General features: G+C 37.1%; 1 protein-coding gene across 1 annotated transcript in view; it reads left to right on the forward strand.

The window, feature by feature from the left end:
• The window catches only part of Wnk (Wnk kinase), an 834,378-nt gene that overhangs the window by 500,119 nt on the left and 314,070 nt on the right, over window positions 1-20,189 (forward strand). The window lies entirely within an intron of this gene.

Consider the following 20,189-nt stretch of genomic DNA (forward strand, 5'->3'; position numbering starts at 1 on the left):
AGGAATGTCAGAAATACTATTGAATACAATAACTTCCCATTAGCTTGAACTGGGAGTAGAAGAAACATACTAGTACTGTACAGCACCGCACGTATTTTACAGTAGCATTTCATGTTATTCTATTATTTATCTTTATACTAAGAAGAGGATTATTACTAAAGTTGCGAGAATGATTTATCCAGTAACTTCCGGGCTGAGTGGCTCAGCTAAAGTATGAAGTTAAATTGCTGGTAGTTAAAAATTATAAGCCTACTCCGCATCTCCCTCAGAACCAGTCTCTTCATACGTTTAATGAAATGAATGGGAAAAATGTCATAAATACCCAGTCCCCAAGCCAGGGGTATTAAGAGTACGAGGAGGTTGATTCCAAGAATTGAATTGGACCCATCAGATCAAAGGTAAGCATTCTATCCATTTAGCCACAAAGCTGGACTTGAATTTGCTAATTTGCAGATGAAAGCACTCTGTGCTATTGGGATGATGGTGTACACTCAGCCCAGTCCATCGCTGAATTTGATGTCTGAGTTGTCATCCATTGATGCTCCGAGAATACAGAGTTTGAACTATGTTTTAGAATTGTTCCAGGTGTAGTAGTATGGTATCTCACAGAACAGATGCATCCTGGCGAAAGGTTTATTCTGACACAAGTTAAAAACTGCTCCGAGTGTTGTGTTAGGAGGGTTTAGGATCTGTTCCTGTAAGATTCCCTCATTAAAATAGATGTGTTGGGCATTCTTCAGGAGCACGCTCAAGTGTGTGACTGTGGGTTGTGTTTCATACACGGGGGATTCCAGGATCCTTCAACAGAAACCATTATTGCTACTAATGTCTCATCCAGACTGGTACGTTTAAACTTCGTCTCACTGGTTATCTTGACCACCTTGTCCATGAAGACAGAATGCAGCCTATTCACTGCTCTTGTTGGTATACTTGCATATGTACATACCACATTTGACAGAGCTGAAAAATTCTACTTTTGTATGGGTGTTGAACATTTTACCCAGAACTGGGCTGTACGGGATTGTCTAGGAATTGTCATTGTCGACAAGTCTGTTGTCGGTTGTCACCGTATTGATCTGAACCATGCAGCCACCATGTGCCAGGCATCTTTATCTGACAAAGGGTAGCCGTTCTCACTTGTCTGAGTCTCTTTGGTGAGAGGTTTGGGGTATCCTTTACTGCAATTACCCTTCTTCATTCAAGGTGACTTGGAGTTGTAAATACTGCAAGGGCAGTGAACCATGTTTTTCAGGATGATCTCATTCAGGACACGGTCAGTGTTTTGCTTTGGTATTTTGGCACTTACAATGCCATCAGTATGTTTGGGGTGAATTTTAACTGAAAGCCAAAATAAGGCATGTATAGACAGGAGACTGCAATTTTGCCATTCCACTGTGAACATCCAGCAATGGATGTTACCAGAAATTTCTCCCTTTATCAAAACAGCTGTAAATTTACTTTCTGGCAGAACACTCAGGCTATGATGTGTTGATCAGCTGGGTTTTGGCCTGCAAGCAATTCTGACAAAATTTCTTCCCACTTGGGATTGCATGGCATTGTTATAAACAAGTCTGGCTGCCCATAATGTCTGCCGTATGGTAATGCACCCTGAGCATGCTCGTGTATACCATGGGCTACCAGTAAATTTCGGTGGCAAGTTAATAACCTGGCCCGAGTTATTGGCATTTGCATCACCACAGGATATATATAATACGATAGGAATAATCATGAAAATGGCTGTATAAATTAACCACAGCCCACAGCTGTTCTCAAACATGGATAAGCATGCTTAGTGCCTTCGGCAATAAAATTGTAACCTCCAAATATTTTCCGCAGAATGGCAGGCGCATTCTTTTAGCTCACCCGTTAAGAAATGGACGACTTAACACGAATGATGATTAACATGGCTTCATGAGTGCCCTACTTACGTGTGAAATGAGTAGCCTATTCTTTAGTGAAGGCTGGGTTCTTTTTGTAAGCCTCACTGAGGCTCTATGATGATGATGATGATGATGATGATCTAGCAAAGAAGTCAGTTAAGGATAACATGATGGCAAGCATAATTAGTGGTCATGCAAATTTTAGTGGAAAATGGAAGGGTATGTATAGGTACTTTAAGGCAGAAACAGGTTCAAAGAAGGACATTCCAGAAATCATTAATGAACAAGGGCAGAGTGTATGTGAGGATCTTCAAAAGGCAGAAGTATTCAGTCAGCAGTATGTAAAGATTGTTGGTTACAAGGATAATGTCCAGATAGGGGATGTGAGTAATACTAAAGAAATATTAAAATTTACCTATTATAACAATGACATTTACAGTACGATACAAAAGTTGAAAACTAGAAAAGCAGCTGGAATTGATAAGATTTCTGGGGATATAGTATGGGTTGGGATATAGTATCATATCCGAAGTACTTATTTGATTATTGTTTGGTTGAAGGAGCTATACCAAATGAATGGAGAGATGCTATAGTAGCCCTTGTGTATAAAGGAAAGGGTGATAGACATAAAGCTGAAAATTACAGGCCAGTCAGTTTGACATGCATTGCATGTAAGCTTTGGGAAAGCATTCATTCTGATTATATTAGACATGTTTGCGAAACTAATAACTGGTTTGACAGAAGGCAGTTTGGGTTTAGGAAAGGTTATTCCACTGAAGCTCAGCTTGTAGGATTTCAGCAAGATATAGCAGATATCCTGGATTCAGGAGGCCAAATGGACTGTATTGCGATTGACCTATCAAAGGCATTTGATAGGGTAGATCATGGAAGACTACTGGCAAAAATGAGTGCTATTGGACTAGAAAAAAGTGTGACTGAATGGGTGGCTATATTTCTAGAAAATAGAACTCAGAGAATTAGAGTGGGCGAAGCTTTATCTGACCCTGTAATAATTAAGAGGGGAATTCCTCAAAACAGTATTATTGGACCTTTATGCTTTCTTATATAAATCATTGATATGTGTAAAGAAGTGGAATCAGAGATAAGGCTTCTTGCAGATGATGTTATTCTGTACAGAGTAATCAATAAGTTACAAGATTGTGAGCAACTGCAAAATGAACTCGATAATGTTGTGAGATGGACAGTAGGCAATGGTATGATGATAAACGGGGTTAAAAGTCAGGTTGTGAGTTTCACAAATAGGAAAAGTCCTCTCAGTTTTAATTACTGTGTTGATGGGGTGAAAGTTCCTTTTGGGGATCATTGTAAGTACCTAGGTGTTAATATAAAAAATAAAAAAAAAAGACCTTCGTTGGGGTAATCACATAAATATGATTGTTAATAAAGGGTACAGTTCTCTGCACATGGTTATGAGGGTATTTAGGGGTTGTAGTAAGTATGTAAAGGAGAGTTCATATAAGTCTCTGGTAAGACCCCAACGAGAGTATGGTTCCAGTGTATGGGACCCTCACCAGGATTACCTGATTCAAGAACTGGAAAAAATCCAAAGAAAAGCAGCTCGATTTGTTCTGGGTGATTTCCGACAAAAGAGTAGCGTTACAAAAATGTTGCAAAGTTTGGGCTGGGAAGACTTGGGAGAAAGGAGACGAGCTGCTCTATTAAGTGGTATGTTCCAAGCTGTCAGTGGAGAGATGGCGTGGGAGGACATAAGTAGACGAATAAGTTTGAGTGGTGTTGTTAAAAGTAGGAAAGATCACAATATGAAGATAAAGTTGGAATTCAAGAGGACAAATTGTGGCAAATATTCGTTTATAGGAAGGGGAGTTAGGGATTGGAATAACTTACCAAGGGAAATGTTCAATAATTTTCCAATTTCTTTGCGATCATTTAAGAAAAGGCTAGGAAAACAACAGATAGGGAATCTGCCACCTGCGCGACTGCCCTAAATACAGATCAGTATTGATTGATTGATTGATGATGATGATGATGATGATGATGATGATGATGATGATGATGATGTGAAATTTTGATCTTCCTACCTGAAGGGTTTTCAGAGATACAGTGAGTGAATGAGTCTGTAGTATGGTATTTTGCAATGGACCAAACACACAAGAGAACTGAATTTTTCAAAGCCAGAAGGTGCATTTCATTCTCTGAAATGGCAAACTATTTACCTGTTATTTTACTTACAGTGAGTGAGTGAGTGAATGAATCTGTAGTGCAGAATTTTGCCATAGACGACAAAAAAAAACACATGCAAACTTAATTTCTCAAAAACCGTTAGTTATGAGGAAAATCCATGTGACATTTCTTGTAGAAAATTTAATTTCAAGGCCACATGGCACACTCCATTTTTCAGTAGGGCCAACCGTTTACCCATTATTTTAGTTATAGGGTAAAGATTGGCCAAATTTGGGACAAACCCCTGCAAAATCCCCCACTACTGTAGTTCGAAACTGTGAAATAAATCAAAATAAAAAGTATCTCTTATGTGATCCGGAATTTCATGCTATATCCTTAACAAATTTCACCTCAATCAGTCCAATAGTAATCAAATTACTTCCAATGAATAATTTTTTTGTAACTTTTACATGTAGGTATTGTTACTTCATACAAAATGTAATTTTTACTTGTTATTTACTTCTTGAAATAAAATTTTAATTGTTACAGTCTAGTAATTTTTATATTTCAATATTCAATATACATCACATGTAAGCAGAGGCAGAAAAAAAGTATTAAATGATGATGAAGATTAATTTTTCAGTTGTTCTACAACAGAACCAATAGCTTCAGCAATGCTTAATGAGATACTTCCTTTCCTCTCCAGTACTTCCAGTGACATTAGAATTATCCTGCAATGTCTGTTACTGCTGGGAGTGTTCTTAAAATTGAACACCAATATTCCTTCTAGTATCCCTGTAGAACATCTTTTCAGCAGATGTAGAGATGACTTTCTTTCAAGAGATCGAGGTTTATTGATAGAATTTTAAGAACCAGTTACTGCATTTAGTAGTAAATTGCAAATTACTTGAAATGCTAAAAGCTGCTAACTAAAATACAAATTATGGGAAAAGTCATTTTGAAATTACTATGGTATCATGAACAGTCTCACTCAGTGATGGTAGCCACCACATGTCTCTATTTAAAAAAAACCACAAAATAAAGTAATATACTTTTCTTTGCACACTTTGATATCATTCCAGCCCCATGAAAATAGAAAATAATTTCCTTAAAACTGGCATTCTGTGAGGTTACTTTAATTGTACTGATTAACTGTTAAGGAAGTATTTTGTAATTAAAGTACTCAAGATCTCTAGGCCCTTTTCAATCATGACATTACCAGCATTTCGCCCCAGTGTGACAGTGAGCTCATCAGATCGCCACACTTTTCCACGAAATTTTTGATAATTTGTAATTGTAATTCTTGGCTAACTGTAATTCAGCCACCGAGCATGTCAAGACAAGCATTAAGGATCGCACAGGTGTGGGCTTGCATTTAAGAAATAATTGGTTTGAACCTCACTGTCAGCAGCCCTGAAGATGGTTTTCTGTGGTTTCCCATTTTCACACCAGGCAAATGCTGGGGCTGTACTTTAATTAAGGCCATGGCCACTTCCTTTCCATTCCTAGCCCTTTCCTATCCCATCATCGCCATAAGACCTATGTGTGTCGGTGCGACATAAAGCCAATTATGAATTTAAACTATGGAATTTGGCCCAGTTATGTTTTTCTTCTACTTTTTCCATCACTGATAAGAGAACATAAAGGTCCAATCTCATTGCCTTGTAGGACCAGCCACCAATGTTTACAGGGTCAGATAGTGCTTTACATACTCTAATACTCTGAGTTGTATTTTCCAAAAATGTAGCCAGCCATTCAACCACTCTTTCATCTAGTCCCATAGCTTTCATTTTCATCAGCGGTCTCTGATGACCTATTCCATCAAAAGCCTTGGATAGATCAATAGTGATACAGTCCATTTGACCTGAATCTAAAATATCTGTTATATCTTGCTGGAATCCTTTCCTAAACTGAACTGCGTTGTATCAAATCAGTCAGTAATATCGCAAATGCCTCCAATATAGTCAGAAAGAATGCTTTGCCAGAGCTAACATGCAACACATGTCAAGCTTACTGTCCTGTAATTATCCACTTTGTGTTTATCACCCTTTCTTTTGTACCCTGGAGCTACTATGGCATCAAATTATTCATCAAATAATTATGTCAGATATGGCACTATTTTCCAACCCATTGCCTGTAGTTAGCCCCATAAATCTTATCAATCCCAGCTGCTTTTCTCTCTTTAAAATTTGTATTTTTTTATAAATGACTATTGTTATGGAGAAATTTCAGTACTCGCCAGTATTAGTCACCTCGTCTACCTGGATATTATCCATACATCCAGTATCTTTATACAAGTTAAAAATGAATGTGATAGAAAGTAGGACTATTAGGTAATACCATATGGTTGATAAGAGGGACATCGAGAGATTAACGAAAATAATTTAACTTCTAAGAGTGACCTTAAACCAAAAAAGTTTGCATGCAGCGACAAAATCTATTGTCAAAGAGAGGGATTAACCATGGGCTCACCATTATCTGGTATAATAGCCAACATATTCTTAAATAACCCTGAAAACAATTTCTTAACCAAACAGCTATCTCAAGGGATTTTACGCTAGAGCAGATACATAGATGACTTAATATGCATACCGTATATGTCAACGATGTCGTGAACTCGCAGCACTTAAACACTGAATTCCTTACACAGGTCAATCAGATTAATAGTGGAATAAGGAACTAACCATAGGATCAGTATTTTAGACATCACAATCAGTAGAAATACTAACAGTCTGTCATACAAAATATACAGGAAACCCACTTAGATCACATACAATAGGCAATGAATACAACCACCCGAATAAGCACAAATGAGCAGATTTAATACAATGATCCATAAAAATAAGTGCAAACAATTTAAAAAATAAAATACAATAAAATATTTATGAAGGAAAACAACCATTGATCTGACACAGCAGATCAATTATAAGGAAATTTAAAAAATCCACACCTGAAAACAACAAATACATAGTCCTCAATTACGTGAACAAAAACACATACAAAATAACTAACATTTTCATAGAACAAAGTCTAAAAATAATCTTCAGAGTTAACAACATGATACAAAGGTGTCAGCATATGCTACCTAAAAAAAAAGGACCTTTTCTCCAAATCAGGACTTCATGTCAAGAACTAAACTGCATCGTCGCCATAATACCTATCTGTGTCAGTGAGACGTAAAGCAAAACAAAAACCTGCAATGCCAGATATACATAGGCCAAACAAAATGCAATTTCCACACCAAGTACAAAGAGCACAAAAAAACACTGTTGGATACAATCGGCATTCAGCATTCGGAGAACACGTATGTGACAGCTCACTCCACTTCACAAACATCAACACAGATCTAAAACGTTTACACATTGAAAATAAAAGCAAGCCATAGAAATATGCATTGCCAAAAGTGTCATCCAAACCAACCTCAACGATCGCACACACATGTGAAAAAGTTCCCCCTCTTCGCGCTACTAAATTAATTCAAATTTTAATAAAACAAAATTTCACACTATTTCTCATTAGCTCTTTGTGAATCCCACAGGAGGTTAATCTGATGCAAATTACACCTGGAATGTGGGTCAGGTTTTAATTATCTGTGCCAATTTCTAGAATTTAAGCAATGGCTTGCCGTTCGAGATTGTTACGTTGGTTATTAATTTATCACTAAAAATAAAATTGTACAATGTACTCTTTAATTCCTAACTACACATTTGTTTCTTCCAAAGTCATTATCATGCATTCATTCCAATACACATCAGACAAATAAACCACTACCAAATAACAATTCCGCTATCGCTGCTGAAGAAAAGAACTCGACGATCACACACATCTTCTTTGCGCTACTAAATTAATTCAAATTTCAATAAAGCAACATTTCACACTATTTCCTTAGCTCATAATGAATCTCACAGAAGGTTACTCTGATGCAAACCGGGTGAGTTGGCTATGTGGTTAGGGGCGCACAGCTGTGGGTTTGCATCTGGAAGACAGTGGGTTCGAATCCCACGGTTAGCAGCCCTGAAATGGTTTTCCATGGTTTCCCATTTTCACAACAGGCAAATGCTGGAGCTATACCTTAATTAAGGCCACAGCCACTTCATTCTTACTCCTAGGGCTTTCCTCTCCCATTGTCACCATAAGACCTATCTGTGTCGGTGCAACATAAATCAAATTCTAAAAATAAAATAAAAATCTGATGCAAAATAAACTTGGAATGTGGATCAGGTTATAATTATCTATGCTAAATTCTAGAATTTAGGCAGCAGCTCCTCATTCAAGAGCATCATGTAAGTTATTTTATTGCTAAAAATAATCATACAAGGTACTGTTTAATTCTTAATTGTACAATTTAATTCTTCATTATACATTTTAATTCTTAATTATACATTTATTTCCTTCCTAAGTAATTACCATACTTTCATTCCAATACATCTCAAGACAAGTGAACCACAGCCAATTAGCACTCGCTCTACTATCTCTGCTGAACAAAGGGATTACCCTCCTGCCTCCCCTCACCCTCCAAAGAGAAGTTGGCAAACTACAATAACCGACCGAGGTAGCTGTGCGGTTAGTGTTGCACAGCTGTGAGCTCACATCATTCGGGAAATAGTGGGTTTGAGCCCCACTGTTGGCAGCCCTGAAGATGGTTTTCTGTAGTTTCTCATTTTCATATCAGGCAAATGCTGGAGCTGTACCTTAATTATGGCCACGGCTACTTCCTTCCCACTCCTAGCCCTTTCTTATCCCATCATCGCCATAAGACCTATCTGTGTCAGTGTGACATAAAGCAAAATTGAAAAAAGAACAAACCCAGTGTAACAGAGGCAAATGACTTGGACTCACTTCAGCAGTTGTCGCTACAGAAGCTGGTTTAAGACAAGTACAGAAATCTTTCTCATATTTGCTAAAGTACCAACAAAGGACTTCTGCATTCATAATTTATCTTGCTTGTTCATAATATCACCAATTCACAATCACTGACAAGTGTGCATAACGTAAACAATATTCATCATCATCATCTTCATTTCCCGTTTCCAGCTTCCTGGGTCGGGTTGTTGTGTAAACAATATTGTTCATAATATATATGCATGGTTGTATGGTTAAAAGTGATTTGATAGAATGTTGAGTATGTTCTGTTAAAATGAAACATGCCATTTTACTTATAATTGTCCATTTTTTACAGGTATTTTAAAGTGTTAAATTTCCTGTTTTGATGATGATGTTTGTTGTTTAAAGGGGCCGAACAGCTAGGTCATCGGGCCAAATTTCTTGTTTTTTTTTTTAACAGGCTGAAAAACTAGAAGTTGTTTTATGCACGAAGTCAAACTGATTAGCTTCATTATAAACCATGGCCCCAGACTTTCGATTGACTTCTGGAAGTGATGTCAATACTCATACTATTTGTTGGAATGTGTTTGCACTTGGATTTCATGAGCAAGCTGTGGCACTTAAACCAAAGATCACAAAACTAAAAGCTTGTAGCCAATTACAGTGGTGCAAAGCAAGTCTCTTCTGGGTTGAAATGAAAGTGAATGAAATAGAATGGCCAGACCAAAGCCCTGATCTAAACCCAGCTGAGCATCTCTGGGATGGGTTTCAGCACTGGTTGACAGCCAGACCGGGTTTCTCTGGAATGGCTACAGAATCTGATTGCCATGTTGCCGGAGGAATGGAAAAAATGATATGCAGATATTTACCAATGGTGGAAGGAGAAAAGAAGGTGGAGAAGTGCCATAAATATCCCGACCTGGGAGTGGCTGGATAAGGCAAAAGGAGGAGTATGATCTACCAAAACTTTGTGCAAAATCTTCTTAGAAGGGTAGAGGCTGTGATAGCAGTGAAGGACAGACCTATAGTATACTGACACCATAGCAGCTCCATATAAGCCAGTACCTACAGGTGTCTGGTCATTAATGGCAATGTAATGTAGGTGGTAATCACAATGTAGAAATTAATAGGACATTAACTCATAAAAAGTGGTATTGATTGATTGATTGATTGATTGATTGATTGATTGATTGATTGATTGATTGATTGATTGATTGACCAAAAGAATGTGTTTATGAATGAAATATATAAAACTGTACTTTTTATGGACTAATGAAAGAAACGGGGAAGAAGCACATGTTAGACTGAATTTTAAGTGAGCATTTTTGCACTGTACTTTGCCTATCAGCATATTATCTAGACCTGAATAGTGTCAGAATTATTTATGGTGTTGTGAAGCAGATGTGTGGTGGCTTTTTGGAAATAGGTGAAGTCGATTGGAGTTCAGTGTGTCAGCAAATTAAAGAAGTTAACAAAAACACATTACAAGTTAAGAGGTACTGGATCCAGGAATTTCGAGTTCCTGTGTCAGAGCAGGTGATGACGGTGATAGCAGTGATGATTCCATGTTTAGTGACTTGTACATTTTATGCGATTTTAAATGCATTCTTGCTGAACTTATTTAACGCACTCCATGATGCTTCACCTATTTCGGCAAACATCTGTTTGGAGGTAGAGAATCCTCTCTTAACACCTCATTCATCAAGGAGGTGAGATTTTCTCTAATGGACATACAGCATTCTGTCCATTATGATTTTGATTATCTGTAATCATTTGCCCATGTTATTTTTTCTGTTTATAAATTTTAAAGTGCTTAATCCTACATTTTAGTAGCCTATTATTATTGTAGGATATTTTATTTTATAGAAACTGATATTTGTATTGTTGTGGCTGAAAGTGCAGTCAGATGTCTCTTATTGAAAACGAGAGAGAGAGAGAGAGAGAGAGAGAGAGAGAGAGAGAGTGTGTGTGTGAGCTAAGATATTCATGTCAAATTATGCACAAACCATTAAGGGTATCTGATTACCCTTTTGGCGATATCACCAAGGGGTTCATAATCAAACTTGCTGTACATTTCCACGGTGTCGATATCTGCCTAGATAACAGTACTGACTCGATATTTTGTATGGAACTACACAGTTTTCTTACACCTATCATTAGAGTCATGGACATTGTTGTGAATATTTTCAAAATCCGATGAGTAGTTTCATTACTTATGAGTAGTTTTTTAGGAAATGCAATGGTTTCCAAAATATTCATATCCCAGCTGCAGGCCACCCTATTTGAACAAATCGCTCACCACTATCAAATGGTAGGAAGGGTCCACCTATTCAGTACTCTTAGTTTGTATATCGTCTTATAAAACTGGGACTAGTTTCGAGCCCATATATATTGGGTCATCTTCAGCCATGCTCCAATTAGAAGACATAAGAATGCATATAACCAATAATGATATAAACACTGATATGACACAATTTATAGTCTTAATTTAAACCATTGATGAAGTCTGAATAACATATCTACATTTTAAACTAAATAACACATCGACACAATTTATAGTCTTAATTTAAACCATTGATGAAGTCTGAATAACATATCTACATTTTAAACTAAATAACACATCAAAAATGTTGTGGTTGATGGCGAACTATTCTGTAATTGCTTCAGTAGCCATTGCAGTTACCTGCCGAAGAACTGAGGTATAATGATCTATTTCATCAAATTTCAGCACTTTATTCTATATTTTTAGATGGGGGAGGTTTTTGGCTGTTTTGCGAGCAAACAATGAAGTGTGGATTGTTCATTGCACTAGTCTGAACTTTTTTCTCGCGCAACCTGGAAAACACATCTTATTGTTCTCATATCTTATGTACCCCTTTGTCACATGTGCTTCTAAGATGTTTGTCTTTATTGTAGTCAGTTTTCTGGAGTAAATATACTGTTAAGTCTTGAAGATGCTGCAAAAACTGTTGTTTTGGTGGAAGATGGTTGCAGCATGCATTACATTGCAGAAGTGTTGAGAACTACACCTTTCATCATTTCCAGAACCATTAGAAAGTTCTTTCTTTTTTTTTTTCCTAGTGGTTTAATGTCGCACTAATATATGGAAGGTTTTCAACAATGTAAGGATGGGAAAAGGCTAGGATTAGGGAAGTTGCCATGGCGTTAATTAAGGTACAGCCCCATCTTCAAGTCCAGAGCGAGTTGGCCATGCAGTTAGGGGTGCTTACATCCAGGAGATAGTGGTTCGAACCTCGCTGTCAGCAGCCTTGAAGATGGTTTTCTGTGGTTTCCAGTTTTCACACCAGGCAAATGCTGGGGGCTGTACCTTAATTAAGGCCACCACAGCCATTTCCTTCCCACTCTTATGCATTTCCTATTCCATTGTCGCCTTAAGACTTATCTGTGTCGGTGTGATGTAAAACAAATTGAAAAAAGAATATTCAAATTCTCTGCAACTGTCACACCACCACTGTTGAAGCATGAAATAGACTCCACCAAGTTTCAGACATCAGCACTAGTGAGAAAACTGTCGGAGGAAGACTGGAAGAAATCGATCTTCAATCCAGAAAACCTATTAAATGCTCGCCAAATAACATCGTGCAGTTCAACTGTGTTTCGCATGATAACATTGCAGCTGGACAGTACAACAATGGAAGCAAGTGCTGTTGACTGATTAGTCATGATTTGGCCTGCAATCACCTGATGGAAGAGAAAGGGTCTGAAGGCCTGGGAAAAGGTATTTGCCTTCCACATTGTCACCCAGGATACATTTTCAAGGTGGTTCTCTGGTGGTTTGTTCAGGAATCAATATGACTTGTGGAGCATGCGAACCTTATAGCACATCAGTATATGAAGGAAATCCTTCTGGAGCATGTCGTACCTTTCACTTCATTATTTATTGGTGATGGTTTCACACTAATACAGGACAGTGGATGCGAGGTGTGAGCAACAGTTCTTGGTCGAAGTTCAGATTCATGTTATGGTTTGGCCTGTTCGATGCCCTGATTTGAATCCTATTGAACATGCACGAGACCAGCTGGGGAAAAGGGTCCATCAGCAATATCTAGACACCCTTCCAGGACCTATGGGAGGCCCTCCTGGAAGAAAGGGATATAATTCCTCAAGAGGACAATGCCGCATTAATCAGGAGCATGCCTGAATTGTTGGATGCCATGATTGATGCAAGAGATGGTAATATATCAAATCAAATCAAATCAAATAAAATCAAATCAAATCAAAATCTCTTTATTTGCAAATGAGGTGTCTACCTCGGTGGCAAATGGTACACTAAAATACATTATTGTCAAGCAGTAAATTTTAAATTAACCAGAGACAACGAAAATTTTCCTAGAATACAATATTATACAATTTACGCTAATAATTTTTTCTATTAAACACACACATCATCCTTAATAAATTTATATTGTTTACAAAATTCTACTTATAATATCTCACAAACATAGTCAACTCATATACAGTACGGTATGTGAAATTACTTCTAATAATACTATACAACTGGTATAAGATTAAAATTAACATTGAATTTATTTACATATTTATATTTAACCCATTTTGGAACCTAAGTAGCATAATGACCTGCTGCGTCTTTACCAGAGCCCCTTTTGCCACCACTTTTCAGCTACCGTAGCGGTCCCAGGGCCCTCGAAGTCCCCACTGTACTTCACCCCTACAGGCAGTCCCCTACTTGGGCTGTCCAAACTCCTTAGACCAGGGGATGGAATTAATTTAATCACACACATTTTTTATTTACAATATCCTGCACTGGTCGAATGCCCTCTAACATTTAATTTATTATCTCTGTTGTTGTTTATTATCTTCTTGAATATCTGTACAGATTTTGGAAAAGGATCAAACACTACCCCTGGTAAACTGTTCCACTCCTTCACGCCCTTCCCAATGAAAGAAAATTTACCCCAATCGCTTCTGCTAAAATTCCTTCTATTTTTGTACTTGTGGTCAGTTCTACCAATATAATTATTTTCCAACTGAAGCCTCTCACGGATATCTCTCCATGCTTCTTCTCCTGTATAGGCTCTATATAATCCTATAAGTCTAGTTTTCTCCCTTCTCTTACTTAGAGTTTCCCACCCAAGTTCCTTTAACATTTCTGATACATTACTCTTTCTCCTGAAATCCTCTGTTACAAACCTTGCTGCTTTCCTCTGCACACCATCTAGTTCTTTTATTAGGTATTCTTGGTGAGGATCCCAAACACATATGCTTCTCAGGATGAGAAAAAAAAGTCTATGGAGTGTAGGAAACCAAAACAAAGGTGAATTAACTTCATAGGCTTCCTCAAAATTTGCTTGAAGTGTTAATTCTTTAGTATTTCTTCTGTATCTGGCTTAATTTGATCAAATTGTTTATAAGAAATCTTTCTTATTCATTGTCAGACACCTAAAGGAGTCTGCACCACATCTTTGCTCATAAAATAGTATATTAGTGTCATAAAAAAAGTTACTGTAATTTAAAATGTTTGTTTTTAAGGAAGTGAAATGTTGCATTTTTTGTGCCATTGAGTTTATAAAGAAAAATAGTGATCCAAGCCCATGTATCCTTTTATGAAATGAGGGTTCAAACTTAAAATCTAATCCTTTGTCTTTGATGACCTTTTATAGTTTTGTATACTAATGAAAATTACAAAAAATATTACGTACAGTACACACATTTGGAAAGAAAAAAAAAAAAAGCACACCATGAAGGATTTGCCATATAGTTGTAAAACTTAGCATGCAGTTAAATCTGAAGCAGTTAGCCAAATGATTGACATAGCAACTTGATTAGTTGAACAGTCTAGCCACCAGAGGCCATGAACATGCTGTCACCCATGACCTATACAAAAGCTTGCAGAGGCTACTTGTACGTAGTAGAACACTGCTTCCTGTGGTGGAAAGCTCACTGACCACATAACATGCCTCTGTGACACAATCAAAGAGATTTGGCCCAGTTATCAAAGTTTGAAAGATGCACATTACCTGAATGCGTGAGACTGGATGATCGTATCAATGAATCGCCTGTTCCCTAGACCATTCTGATCTAACATTAAAGTATATTGGGATCAGTGAATGCATGACAGCATGTACACACAGCTGCCAGGTTCAGGACACCCTTGACTGATCACCAGGAGTGAGGATAATCAGAATCTCCAACAAGCGTGAGCAGTTACTCTCATTACACTGATATCAGGAGTTTGATAAGAGTCTGCCTTGTCAATACTGTACACTCTTAAATAGAACATTTTGTTTATTACTTTCATATACTCATATATATTTTGGAAAAAATAGACCATTCTCTTCGTCAGCAAAATAATTCCCTAAAAACATTGACTTGATTAACGTCGCACATTATACTATAATTAAAAACGTTCAAATAAGACTGTTATGACTAATTCTTCTTCTTCTAATAAAACTGTCTCAGTCCCTCTATGGAATTACAAATAAAATTTGAGCGGATGTATATAAATAAAAACTGTTGTCCAATTTTACAATTAAATTGTTTTTAAAAAAATGTTCTCTTCCTTATTATCAATGAAGTATCTTTTGTACTCTGTACAATTCCTCGTAATGTGGTATTAAAACTGTTAAGTGAAGAGAAGTATGTTAGCAGAAAGAGCAGGATTTTTGGTCAGACGACTACCAAATTATCAACACAAAATCAAATAGGGGGGAAATGCAGGAGTTGGTTTAATAATGAATAAGAAAACAGGGCAGCAGGTAAGGTACTACAACCAGCATAATGAAAGGATTATTGTTCTCAAGATACACTAAGCCAATGCTCACCACAATAGTGCAGGTCTATATGCCTACTAGTTCAGTGGATGATGAAAAAATTGAAAGAATATATGTAGAGATACAAGATTTAAACAATACTGTGTGTGAAAGGTGACGATAATCTGATCTCATGTAGAGTTGGCTGGTGTGTGTATGCATCGAAACACTGAGCCAGCAAAATCAGCTGTATCGATGTCTCGACAAAACAACGCTTCACTGTTTTGAAGCAGCGAGATTGCTTCGTGTGTCGTGTTGCATGAAGAACAGAAGCCCCAGTAGTTTTGTACATGTCAGCTACATCGATGCTTCAAAACAGCAAAGCTTTGAAAGTGTGACGGTGCTTTGATTATCCTCTCGCCTCAATAGAAACACTCCGCATGATATTGCCCTGAAGATGAGCTGACACTCGTTAATAGGTGCTTCATATTCCGAACCGCCAGTCAGTTACTAAAAGAACAATGTACTCTGCAATGTAATGTCTTCATTTTACACAGAAAAAGGACATTATTGTTCTCAAAGGATGATCATACTATAACAGAAACTATATTTCTCAAGTGAAAAAAGTGAATAAAATTATGTTCTTTAAGTTCAATTTGAAGTAGATTTTTAAATTAGGTCAAATCTGTTACTGCAAATAGGTATAATACCAACCCTGGACTGTTTTTATATTTAATTATTCATTTTATAATCGTTCAGAATAGTTAATTTAGTTAGGTAACTATCTAACTATGCTTTCGTAATTAGTTTAGATTGTTTGTTAACTCTCTGGAACCTGCAGGTGCGGAAAAACTGCCGCAAATTCAGTTTCTTTTTCTGAAGAAAAGTATTTGGATCAAATCGTGGTGGTAAAAGCTGTCAGGTATGCTAATGTTACTCTATTCGGCGTATGTAGGCACCACCGTCGGCCTTCTGCTTTGACCGATGTGGTATCATTTCAATGCGAGAGATAACAGTGGGCAGACCTGTGGCCAGCTTGCCACTACACAGATATTAAACTTGTAGAAATTGACGTGTGCACGCGGTCATGTAAGTACTATCTAATTATGGTTTTTTGTGTGTGTGTGTGTGTGTGTGTGTGTGTGTGTGTGTGTGTTCTAGTGTGATTTCACATTTCCTATCGTAGGGTACCTGGGATGGTGGTATGGAGGGAATGGGGAAGGCTGTTGATTGAAAATTATCCTGAAATAACATTCTCCATTCCCAGTTTTATCATATTTTCACTTCTATTGTTTCGTTTACGAGAACTATCTGAGGGTGAAGCTGAGGAAGAAGGATATATCAAGAGTGAAGGAAGTGATGTTGATTATGAACCCGAGAATATAGAACAAGAGGATACTTGCTCAGATTCTGAACAGTCGTTACAAGAAGGGGAGGAAGATGACAGATTGGATGAAGAAATGCCGCTTGAGGATGATGATCTTTCTGGATTATGTTTTTATCTTGTTAGGGACCAGGAAACATTATGGGTAAATGATTCGAAACATACGACCAGTACTTGAGGAAAAACAAGAACTAAAAATATTATTTGAATTTTGCCTGGGCCGAAAGGAGCTGCACGAGATGCCAAAAACCCTCTAGATGCATTTCTACATATCATAAGTATCCAAATGATAGATGAACTTTGAAATACACAAATATTTCTATAACAAAGATTCACTAAAACAGACACCAGCAGTGGCAAGAACAGAGGAAAGTCGATGGGCATGATAGGGACTTCACATTGACAAATAGGGAAGAAATCATGGCACTTATGGGGCTCTCTTTATGATTGCTTGTAAAACGTTGAATCGAGCTAATGTGAGGGAACTAGAAAATCGATGGGACGGACTGATAGGAGTTGTATAGAATACACAAGATACTTCATTAGTAATAAGGAATATACGGTTTTCTAAGAACAATTTAATTGTAAAATTGGACAACAATTCTTATTTATATGTAGCAGCTCATGCTTTATCTGTAATCCTGTAATAGGGCCGGTTCAGTTTCTATAATAATAATATAATAATAATAATAATAATAATAATAATAATAATAATAATATTATAGTGTAATGTGTGATTTTAATGAAGTCATCCATGTTTTTAGGGAATTATAAAAAAATTGTTTTGTGTAAGAGTGTATAGTATTGATAAGGCAGACTCTTATTAACCCCTCAGTGCAGTGAATTTAAATGTCTCTTTGTCTCTGTGTTGTGGGAGGAGTTCTGAGTGTGGTATTTACATTTTCTCAGGTTTGTGCAAGACTTTGTTCAGAACAACATAACCATGGTACTATTTCACGGATTTCAATAATAGTTTTACATGCATGTTTAAAAGACTATTTTTGTAGAAAATTAGACATGTTTTTCCATCGAAACATATTAGCCGTGGCTTGCACATTGCCATTTTCCTCACTATCACTATCCGATTCCAAACCAAGTACTTTGCGTACAGCGATGTCATCCACATAACTCAGATCACCATCTGAATCTAACAAACTTTTGTCACTTTCACTCAATTGTTCTAAAACATCCTCTATTTCCATTCTCGGTAACCCGCACTTCCTTGTAGAAGCCATTTCCACTCATGACAAATGGAATGCAAGACAGCGGGCGATAAGAAGAGAAGGTTGCAAGAAACTGTTACAAAAGAGCCCTGAATAGACCAAATTTATGATTTATTGACAGTTTGGTTCTTCCCCAAGAGGAAAGAAAGGTATAATGCAAGAAGTGTGATTAGTAGTCGCCAGATAGCAAACAAATGCAGTAGTTATCCCTGGTAGCAAAGATAAATATTCCTTGGAATATCACTCTAATTTCAATCCACAAAAAACTATTGAAATAGGGATCAGGTATATCATTCCAAAGCTCAAACCTTCCACTTCAAGGAGAAATTAGTTAAAATTCAAACAGCTTCAATCATAGCTGCTAGATTGCAGTATAAAGAACACATGTACCGTGCGAGCAGTGTTCGTCACTCCATCACGCGCTTTGCTCACTGCATGACAAGCACTGCTCACCTCTCCAAACTGAGAGGTTAAACTCCTGATTTTCAGTCTAATAAGATTAATTGTAAAAGTTAATACATCCCAAAAGAGACAATAAAAATCAAATTAATAAAACCATGAGCAGATCAACTGTCTTACGTATTCTTGTACGGGGGGGATACATTTAGTAGATCCACATTAAGTGTGTTAAACAAACTTGGTGAAGTCAGTGATGACTAATAATATGAGTAATGGTGTACGAATGCTACATGCAGTATAAATCTGTCTGTGCGTAGAACCAAAAAAAATAAAACACTGGGCCAAAAGACGCGTGCAATAGATACCACCAGCCAAGTCGTTACCTGGCAAACATAAAGTATTGTCAAGCTCCAGTGCCAGACCATTCAGGGAAAAAAGAATGAAGCATAAATCAGAAACCAAAACCTCAACATATCAGCAGAAGGAGCGCAGGGTTTGCTGGGCTATTTTCCAGAAGGTATGACGTGGTAAGCACATAACAAGCAGGGAAAGAGGGGAAGTAGGGATAGCTAAGGTAGCTCAAACAACGAAGTTCAAATTACAAAATGTATTGATAACACCAACAGAAGAAAGCATTTTACAGTCAAAGATTTCCACAAATACCAGGACTAAATTATTGTGACAGCCTTACTTTCAACCACGAAATAGAATTTGAAAAGTTTTATGGAGCTCATTGAAGGAAAACCTTTGATTAAGATCGTGACTTAGAGTTTCACAATATTGCTTTGGCAATACAAAGAATAATTTAAGAAAAGAAAATGATCATTAGACCATGACTAGACCTATGTACAATTACGCAAATACAAATAACATGTCCCTATAAGAAAATGCTTATGTGATCGTGACTAGACTCCTTTGAAGATAGAATATATTTATTGACCATTAAGGAGGGATCAAAATAGTTATTTTTACACCTTAGAAGAATAAGTACAATAGTTACACACCAACATTCATAGTTAATAAAACACGAAGGCCACTATTACAAATTTAGAATCACGAAAATTATGAAAAAAAAGAAAGATTAGAGGGACAGGAAAGGAAAAGATAGGGAATAAGAAAAGCAATGTTAACAGTGACAAGAAAGGAAAGAAACATAGGAATGGCAAGGGTGAGAGATGGTAAAAATCAGGCTGCTATAATTCAAAGATATTCTAACACACGCACACAGGTTGTTTATAAAAGTTCCATATCAGTTAGTCTTTCACTTGATTTAATTTTGAAACGTTCACCCAAGCTATGAGTCCTTTGTGCAAGATTTATAACTAAGTTTTGATGATTTGAAGTTCATCAAATAAATAGCAAGAAGTGCCCTGAATGGGCCAGAGTTCGAAATATATATTAAGGCCTGAGGGGCAAAGTTAGAGAAGAGTAGTCCAAAGTGTCAGAATAACACAATAAAACTCTGCTCACCCAGCATAGTTATGATAACACCAAGTCATGTAGAAGATGGAAAAATTTTAAAATCGCAACGGACCAGCCACACGTAACAGTTTCTGCTCCCACCACTCGAGTAAACACAGAATGCCTGAGTGCCTGAAACAGGGCA

Source organism: Anabrus simplex, chromosome 2 (assembly GCF_040414725.1).
Source record: "Anabrus simplex isolate iqAnaSimp1 chromosome 2, ASM4041472v1, whole genome shotgun sequence".
Classification (NCBI taxonomy): Eukaryota; Metazoa; Arthropoda; class Insecta; order Orthoptera; family Tettigoniidae; genus Anabrus; species Anabrus simplex.